Source organism: Pinus tabuliformis, chromosome 9, assembly GCF_031772625.1.
Source record: "Pinus tabuliformis cultivar Carrire ecotype Pingquan chromosome 9, CPIR1, whole genome shotgun sequence".
Classification (NCBI taxonomy): Eukaryota; Viridiplantae; Streptophyta; class Pinopsida; order Pinales; family Pinaceae; genus Pinus; species Pinus tabuliformis.
This window is the reverse complement of record NC_142307.1, coordinates 397738833-397748648: the sequence shown is the minus strand read 5'-3', so window position 1 is coordinate 397748648 and position 9816 is coordinate 397738833. Positions and strand designations below refer to the sequence as shown.

Below are 9816 nucleotides of genomic sequence, written 5' to 3'. Positions count from 1 at the left end.
TTAAAGTTTCAAGGTGGGTTGCAATCTGGAGGTTGATAAAATTTATCCATGGCCTTTCTTTATTGGTGGTTGCCAAGGTGATATTCTTGTTATATATATTATCTCTGAATATGTGTGATATTCTTGTTCTATATATTATATGCGATTCCAACCCAAGTCAGTTACTCCTGCATGTGTGATATTCTTGTTCTGTATATTATCTACAATTTGAACCCAAGTCAGCAATGTGCAGGAGGAAAATTCGAATTGGTGCTACTTTTGGTGTCTTTCATGTCTACCTCTACCAAAGAATTATCCACAATACATCAAGTTCTAGATTCACATGTCTCCCGATATTTGATTATTTTTCACATTTTGAAGTGGGCACAGAGGATAGCTCTTGTTTCAGGTGCAAAAATATTCATTGCAGGTCATAATGGGCAGTGGAGCAGTAGGGATGGGCTTGTTGGGTCAATATAATTTGAACCCAACTACAAATTTGATGCCCAAAACTTCACAACTAGTTTTGGGGGTTCCCTGGCAACAGAAAAGCAGAAAATTAGGAGGTTTGAAACTTTGAGGTTGTGCCCATCATATAAACCTTTTTGTATCACAACAAGCTTGACAATGGGAAATCCTTTGGCGTTCATGCTGGCGCAACCCTGCAACTTCCCAGGTGTGCATGTTGTTCACAATTCACGCTATGATTTATTTATTTATGTATTTGTTTTTGGTTGAAATTGCTACATGTATAGATAGCCTATGTGACATCCTTGATAATCTTGCCATTTGAAGACCAAGTGAAGAAAGCACATATCATAGTTGAATATAGTTTAACTTGGAGGTGTTTAGAAGATTCATTTGTGAATTGAGTTGCTGCAAATAAGCTTCTTATCTTCATTTAATGAACTATGTCAAATACCTCGGTTTTATTTATAGTTTTGTTGAGTTAATGGTTAGTGAATGGCTTGATAAAGACTTTGTTCTTGATCTGGATTCCCCTCAGATGCTAGCAAACAGAAATTGTAGACCTCAATAATACAATTAATGCTCCTGTCAAACCATGCCTCAGTTACCAAGGGTACTAAATTTATTGTGATTTCTTTATCTAGTTTGTAAATTACTCCATGCAGAGGGAAAGCAGAGCTTTGTAGATCCTCCTCTGAGTGAGCTCGATCCTGAAATGAATGTGATAATTGAGAAAGAAAAGCAGTCACAATTCAATGGCTTGGAACTTATTTCTTCTAAAAAATTTACATCCTGGGCGGTTATGGAAGCTGTTGGATCATGTCTAACAAACAAGTATTCAGAAGGACTCCCTGGTAAGAGGTAAGTGCCTGAAGATATAACTTGGAATGTGAAGAATGGCACCATCATGATTGTGATTGTGTCTGAGCTGCTTGGCAGTTTCTTCTTGCCACTTGGTATTTTTTTCTTGTTAAACTTAGTTTCTCTTAGCTTTTGGACCTGTACTTTTTAGTTTGAATGTTTGACATGTGTGTAATGGTTTCTGGGTTCAACGTTATAGTGTAGAGACCTGTAGTTGTTGCATGAGTATCTGTTATCACAATGATGGATACAATTGTTGGACACTTTTCTATATTTATTCACTACTGTGTTGGGTTGGGATTTATGCCATGCATATAATATGTTGGCAATGAATTCATTGACCAAAGTGAGAGGCTTTGCTAGCAGAGGGCCCTAGAAGCATTCCATCTTAACAATAGTACATGGGGTGTTAATTTTCAACCATTATCTCGATCCCCAACTAATTTTGTTGTTTATACAACTCTCCTCCAACCACATCATCGCATTATGGTGTGTATGGTTCTGAACTATGAACCTCCTTTGATAAGATTATCATTCCTATTTGGGCATGTAACATGTGAAAATTTTCTTTGCAACGTTTAGGGTTTGGACTTACCACATGGAGGGCATCTGTCTCATGGATTCATGATAGAAAAAAAGCGAGTATCTGCTACATCAATTTACTTTGAATCAATGCCATATCGTCTAGATGAGTCCACATGTGAGCTCGCATTTCCAGTCTAATAATAATTAGGAGGGAAACAATTCCATCATTGACAAATATTGAACCAATCTTTTGGGGAAGTGTTCAAAGTGTTAATGGTCGGGTTTGTTTTCTTGGGTTATAGGATTCATTGACTATGAGATGCTTGAGAAGAATGCCACCCTTTTTAGGATCAAGCTTATCATTGCTGGTGCTAGTGCATATCCCCGAGATATTGATTACCCTCGCATGAGGCAGGTATTGAAGTTGGGTATTTCTACATGTTATAATGGCAATCCTTTCAAAAAATTTCTCTTTCCAGCAATGTTTATTCTAGCTTATTTTATTAATATGTTCTTATAGTATGTAATGTTGGATTTTTTTATGATTTTTGGTACTAAAAAGTTTGTGGTTTGGGAAGATTGCCAATACAATTGAGGCATACTTAATGATGGACGTGGCACACATAAATGGTCTCATCGTTGCTTCTATAATGGTCAGTCCATTTGATTTTTGTGATGTAGTAACAACTACAACGCACAAGGTGAGTTGATGCTATTAATTTTCTCTGCACTTCACCCTTTCAAATAAAAATATGAATGTATTAGATGGACCTTTTTTTATCTATCTTAATGCTATATATTTGTGCCATTCCCCCCTTGTAGAAGAAAAAGAATCCCATTAATGTTCAAGAAGTGATGAAAAACTAAAACAAGTATGTCATTGTCATCATAGGAGGAGTGGTTATAGAGTTAAGAGGTGTAGATTTTCCTTTTGATTCTCTTACATGTTCTTTGATTCAGTTTCTTGTTTTCATTTTTTTATGTTCTTTCTGTTTCTTATCACTACTAGATCAAAGCTTCGATGAAACTCATTATGTTCCTTGAATTGTTTGTCAATTGTTTCACTTTTTTCCTTCCATTTTTATCTTTCTCGTATTTTTCATTGTGAAATATTTTTGGATTGGAGGGTTGTGATTTTTAGTCTTTACGCGGTCCTTGGGGAGGCATGATATTCTTCAGGAAGGAACTAGTATTGGGGGTCGACCTAGAGACAACCATCAAAAATGTAGTTTTTCCAGGGTTACAGGTCAATCTAAGTTCTCCTTCCTTTCCTCCATCATCCATATTGTTCTCCTGCTCACTAATATCATAATATTGGATATATCAAATTTTGTATCATTTTGTTTCTAAAAGATACATGAAATAATTCGTGGCGTTCTAGGGAGGACCACATAACCATACCATAGGAGGGTTGGTTGTTTGTTTAAAACATGATGTAACTACAGAGTTCAAGGCTTATCAAGTACAGGTGTAGCACTCTCACATGTCTAAGATTCTGTAAAATTCATGCATGTGAATTATTTTTTGAATGGATTTTGTTTCTTATCAAAAGTAAAATAGTTTTAGTAAGTTGTATCAGATTGTCGAGCCCTTGCAAAGAGCCTAATGGATTTGGGTTACAATTTGGTGTCTAGTGGTAGTGAAAATCACCTAGTTCTAGTTGATTTGAGGCCCTTAGTAAGGATCCTTTGTTCATATGCTGGAGTACACAACCTACTTGTATATTGATTTCTATTGGATTTAGTTGGTTGAATGTAACATGGTATATATTAATGGGCTTGGACAGGGCATTGATGGTGCAAGAGTAGAGGACGTTTTGGATGTTGCTTCTATCGCACTAAACAAGAATTTTCTACCAGGTTACAACAATTTTTTCTTTGTATATTTAGATGTAAGGGATTCATTGATTTTCCTTTCTCCATGGGATGATATAGCTTACTTTAATACCTTACATTTTCAAGTGATAAAAGTGTTATGGTTCCTGGTGGTATATGCATAGGGACTCCTGCATTAACCACCCGTGGGATTCTTGAGGATGACTTTATTAAGGTTGCATATTTTATCCACGAGGGGGTGCAGATAGCCATTAAGGCTAAGAGCTTTGTGAAAAGTACAAAATTAAAAGATTTTATAGAATTTATTAAGTCAGACAATTTCCAGCTACGAAATAGCATTGTTGATCTCAAAAAGCGGGTTGAATCATTTTCTAGCCAATTTCCATTATCTGGTGTTGGCACTGAAAATCTTAGTTAGATATATGACTGTAGTGACCAACCTAGGGTGCTAGATTAGGCTAAATTTATTATCGACCAGGGTAAGTAAACTTCGAGGCATGCGATTCCTAACTAAGTGTTCATTGTGGTAGGTTACAGTACTTCTTTACGGAAGGTTAAGATATGTTTCCTATCACCTTGACACTCAGGTCACTCAACTCATCTAACTGTCCTAAAGACACTGCGTATTGCTAGACTGAGATTTTAATCCCCTTACAAGGATGTTGTGCACAAAAGCTCTGTCTAGTTAACACTCAACATTCATGAAAGATCAAAAGCATACTACAAATTTAAATACATGTAAACAGAGTCTATGAGGATGCTTTAAAAATATAACGATGGATCAGATCTCTTACAAGATATGGTTCAATGATCTTAACGATAAATCCTTTAAGCTATCACCATAAACACCATTCATAAGGATTGCTAATTAAATCAACAAAATTATAAGCATAACTCTAATTACTATGCATGCTATTCAATATTCGAAAGCTGCTAATGAAATGAAAATGACAGTATACCAGTCCACGCAGGGCCCATCCGTGTTTCAATGGTACACTGGAATACGCTCAAGCAACTAAGGTATTAACGCATGAACAATGTTATAATAAAACCGTGACTATAATCGAGTTCTGGTATTAAGTTCTGAAGATCATACAAAAAGCTTTGTTCTCAAAACGATACACAGAGATCACCAACCACGTAACTGTAACTATATCTGTGTTTTTAAAAACAATTAATACACGGTTTTCATTTGGATTGAATGTACATTCACTATGCAGCTGTTTCCACTTTTACTATGGAATGATTTTTGGGTCATTTCCATTCTAAACCGATTTCCAAAAAGAAACAAAACGAAACCAGTTTGGGAAACCTATGGCTGTTGCTGCCTTTGTCACCAAAAGGCTGGGGCTTTGACCAGCGTTGACCGCATAACCAGGAGTGTTTGATTTGCTGTAGGATCGATGTTTCTCCATGCTTGTACATTCCAATTTTCGTTCCTATCCCTTGCTTTGGCTTGCCTGTCATGCCACGTGTCAGATGATGAACCATTTACAGGATGTTGTGACTTCCTGTAACCTTTTTATTAAAAATTCCTAATTTCTAACATAAAAACTCATAAATTAACTTTAATGCAAACTAACAACTATAATGCTATTAATTAATCAATTTCAAGGAATATAAGGGATCTATGGAGGAAAAAGGTAGACAAATGATGATGTTTTTAAAAGGAAAAGATGGTAATGGAATGGTACCAACATTCTCCCCAAGCCTAATGAATTAGCATGCCCTCATGCTAATCCTGATGTGCTGCCTCTAAACTCTGTCCCTGCCTGCACCTCTGCTGCTTTCAACAATGCATCCATGTTCTTCTTAGCTTGGGCATCTTTCTGACTGTGGAGCTCATGCTTTAAACTCTTGTACTTCTCCTTGAGGGCTTTCTTTTGGTTATACCATTTGGTTGCCCACTTGCAAATGTCAGTTTGTTCAGCCTCGAGTTCCTTGATTTGCTCCCTCAACTTCTCATTTTTCTGTTGAGTCTCTTTACTCTGTGCTCTTAGCATTTCATTCTCTTTCTTGATGACTTTTTCCAGCATGTTGGCCTCCATCAGTTCTTCTTTTAACTTTTCAATTTGCTTTTCCAGCCTCCTTTATTTCTTAATTGCGGGTGGTGACTCTTTTTCTTGCCTATTGTTGCTCTCAACCTCCATTTCAGCTTCTGGTCCAGGTTGTGAGTGAGCACTGCTCTCAATGTCCATCGGTGCAGGTGCATTCGATTTTGGTTGGTCTTCTTGTGGCTGGGTCTTTTGTGCTCTCCTGGATCTTCTTGTATAGGTAGTAAAAAATTTATCTTGCTCCGTTTTCTGGGCATCCTCTTTTCTCATTTTCCTCGTCCTCACACTACTAATGGGTGGAGGTACATTGCTTGATTTGTGCACAGGAATCTCTTCATCAATGTCATGCATAAATCCTGAGTGCTCTTGCTGTTCTTGCTCATCCTCTTCATCTTTGATTTGGTTGGCAGCCAAGAATTCCTTCCACGTTTTTCCCCTTCTCTGTAATTCATACTCAATAAGAATTTTAATTAGCCTGAAATGATATAAGCTCTTGTCCTCATTACCTTTTTGCTTTTGGATGGTTTTCGACATTTTGGTTAAGCTCTGCAAGAGGAAATATGGTAAGCTAATAGTGCACTGCCCTTTCAAATGTAACAATAGTTTGATGTGGTATAAATAAACTATGATGTAGCAACCCTCACAAGTAACAAAGTTTTGGATGATATACACCATTTCGTCCCATGGATGCATCAACCAACTCCTAGGGACACCTTTCTTCCAGTTAACGGATGAAATCCTCGATCTGGACATGAATTGGGTCCATGATTTTTCTTTGAATTGTTTTGTCTGGAAGTATTTCTCCCCTTCTGGGCTGATCCCTAAGGACTATGCTATGGTGTCTTCTGAGACCCTGAATGAAAAATTACCTATCAAGGCTTTCTCCCCATTGAATGTAAAGGCAAACTGTTTAGTTACTTCCTCATTGCTTCCATTAAACTTCTCCAAGAAGGGTAGCCATTGTTTTTCTTTTAAAATTGCAATGCAGTCATCGTGGTACTGAGAACTGTCAAATGTGCTTGGCTCTACCCTATTAGTCATTTTGACAGAGAAATTTTTTTCTAACCCTCTTCGTTTATGCTTACGAATTTAACAAAGGTATTTTGGTTTGTTACCTTTGTCTTTCGCTCCACACTGCTGACCTGGTGGCGCCCTCTGTTCTTCGAAACTAGCTCCTTCAGTGGCTTAAGCGATGGCCAGATGACCGTCTTGTAATTATGGTGGAGGTCGAAACTTGTAAACCCAAATGACTGTGTTTTCCTTGTTGCTGTTGAAATCACAGAAGTCGAATTGCTAATATAGAACAACTGAGAATGAAATGATTTTTTTTTTTTTTTTTAACAACCGACTCGACCCAATTCATAGCATATTCATATTTTATGACAGAGGAGTAGCTGTACTGGGTCGTATGAATACCATCATGAGAACGCTGGAAGCATGTATGGAGTACTGGAGTATGATATCAGATAGTTGTTTGCATCAGTCGACTTCGTCGGGTGATCATGTTATAACTTGGCCGATTCAAACATAATGAACAAAACCGTATAACATTTGGCTTTCAAACAGTTCACCACCTGTCCCTCGTTCATTGGTACTTGGCCGAATAGGGAGATGTTGGACCGGCAGTAGGGTTTGATTGGCCGATAAAGAGTTAATAACAAAGGCTGGGAGGGTGATATAATAGGGGATTGAGAAATCGTATGAAGAGTATGGGAATTTAAAAATCGTATAAATATGGGATAGGCTAGAGTGTTGGGAGATGATAGGGATTAAGAATATGATAAGGGGCGATAGGTATGTAGGTGTTTTTGAAATTGATCGTAGCAGTCATAGTCATCACATTTAACATTAAAAATAATCTAAGAATTTAAATGTTAAAAATAAAGAATACATTACACTTTTATTGGTTGATCAAGCGTTGAATTGGCATGCTAGGTAGGACTAGTCTTTCTTGACTAATCTTTGTTGTTCATGATAGGTCCCTCTGAGATGAATTTGAATGCAATAGGTCCCTCTGAGATCTAGAAAATGTTTGTGCAGCTTCTTTGAAATCTGGAAAATAACTATATGTGTGCAGGTTCCTTGATCTTTGGTGTTTGATGAAGCCTCGGTGACAAGCAACCTTTGAATCTCTGTTGAAACTTTGTTGAAGCTTTGCTGAAGTAACTTGAGATAACAGTCTCTTAACAGGTCCCTTTTATGTATGTTGAACAGGTCCCTCTACTGTTGGTGCTGGTAACATGGTCTTCTGAATAGAACAGGTCCCACTGCATAGTGCTTTTAAACAAGTCCCTCTGATTAGAACAAAGACAAAAACAACTTCTTTATTGAAATCTGAAGTGCTGAAACAAACTCTTTGGAAATTTACAATGAGGAGATGAGATAAGAAAAGAAAAATGCTGATGCTTCTCCCCCACTAAAGCTTTGACTTGTCCTCAAGTCATTATTCAATTGATGAATCAAACAAGAAACAAAAAGAAAAGGAATTCTTACCAGCCAAAGAATTGGTTTTCAAGTAAGAATGATGGGTTAGAGTGTGCCAGAGTCTGGTTTTCACATCTAACCCATTTTTATTATATATATATATATATATATATATACATATATATATGCATATACATATATATATATATATATATATATATATATATATATTGAAATGAAATGAACTAAGGCAGAGATACTACAGTTGAAGGTTGCAATATCTCAACCTCTCTCTGTTGAGATACAGTTTGAAGAAAATTTTGCTTGCTAATGGGCTTATTGTAAAGTTTCAAGCGATGACCATTGACAGTAAAGGAGTGGCCTTCTCCATCAATAGTAATGAGCTTGACTGATCCATTGTCATAAACTTGAATGATTTCGTATGGGCCCATCCAATGTGTGGTAAACTTGGCTTTATGATCTCTGAATTTAGAATCAAAGAGTAAAGCCCAGTCTCCTTCTTTGAACTGCTTCTTCTTGATATGTGCATCATGCCACTGTTTCCTTTGTTTTTGCATGAGAATTGTTGTTTCCTTTGCTTGCTGCCTCATTTCATCCAGCTAGTTCAACTGCTGAATTCTTTCTTGTTGTGCTTCATTCAGATCAATTTCCAAATCTGCAGCCATCTTAAAAGTATGTATTTGAAACTCAATAGGAAGCATTACCTCTTTGCCATACACCAACTGATATGGTGTAAATCCTGTAGTATTCTTCCACGTGATTCTATAAGCCCAGAGTGCATGTTTGAGCTTCTCTTCCCAATTCTTTCTGTTCATTGCCACAGTCTTAGTGATAATTCCTTCCAAAGTTTTATTTGTGGATTCCACCTGGCCATTGACCTGTGGATGGTAAGGTGTACTTCTTCTGTACTTGATTTGATATTTTTCTGTGATGTCCTTAACTAACTTTGAAGTAAACTGAGTACCTTGATCAGTCACTATATCCCTTGGTACTCCATGCCTTACAAAAATCTCTTCAAAAAGGAAGTTTACCACTGTTTGTTCAGTTGCTCGAACTAGTGCTTTTGCTTCAGCCCATTTTGTCGTAATCAGTACATACTAAGATGTACTTCTTACCATTGGAGGTTGGATAAATGGGTCCTATGAAATCTAGAGCCCATTTTTCAAATGGCTCTAGATGCACTTGGAGCTGAAGTGGCATCTCATTTGTAGCTGTTGGCCTACCCATTCTTTGGCAGCTATCACAAATCTTCACGTACTTTTGGAATCCTTAAAAATAGATGGCCAGTAGTATCCAAGACTAAGAATCTTGAATGCTGTTCGCTTAGCTGCAAAATGCCCACCACACGGTTCATCATGGCAAGATTTTAAAATATCAATTATCTCATCATTTATTACACATCATCTAATAATCATATCATAACCAGTGTAAAATAAATCGCCATTAATCCATGAGTATCGAGCACTTTGTTTGACTAGCCTCTTCTTTTCCTTTGGAGTAAAGTATGGAGGTGTTCTTCCTGTAGACAAATAATTGGCCAAGTCAGCATACCAAGGATTCACTATTGAAATTGCAAATAGATTTTCATCTGGAAAAGAATCTTCAACCGGAACAACCTCACCTTGATTTTGCAGTCTAGAAAGAAAATC

The 9816-nt window shown here is 37.0% G+C and overlaps 1 pseudogene; it reads left to right on the top strand.

Moving 5' to 3' along the window:
- Nucleotides 1–445: 445 nt before the first annotated feature.
- LOC149148818 (serine hydroxymethyltransferase 3, chloroplastic-like) lies at nt 446–4086 on the top strand (annotated as a pseudogene).
- Nucleotides 4087–9816: the final 5730 nt, after the last annotated feature.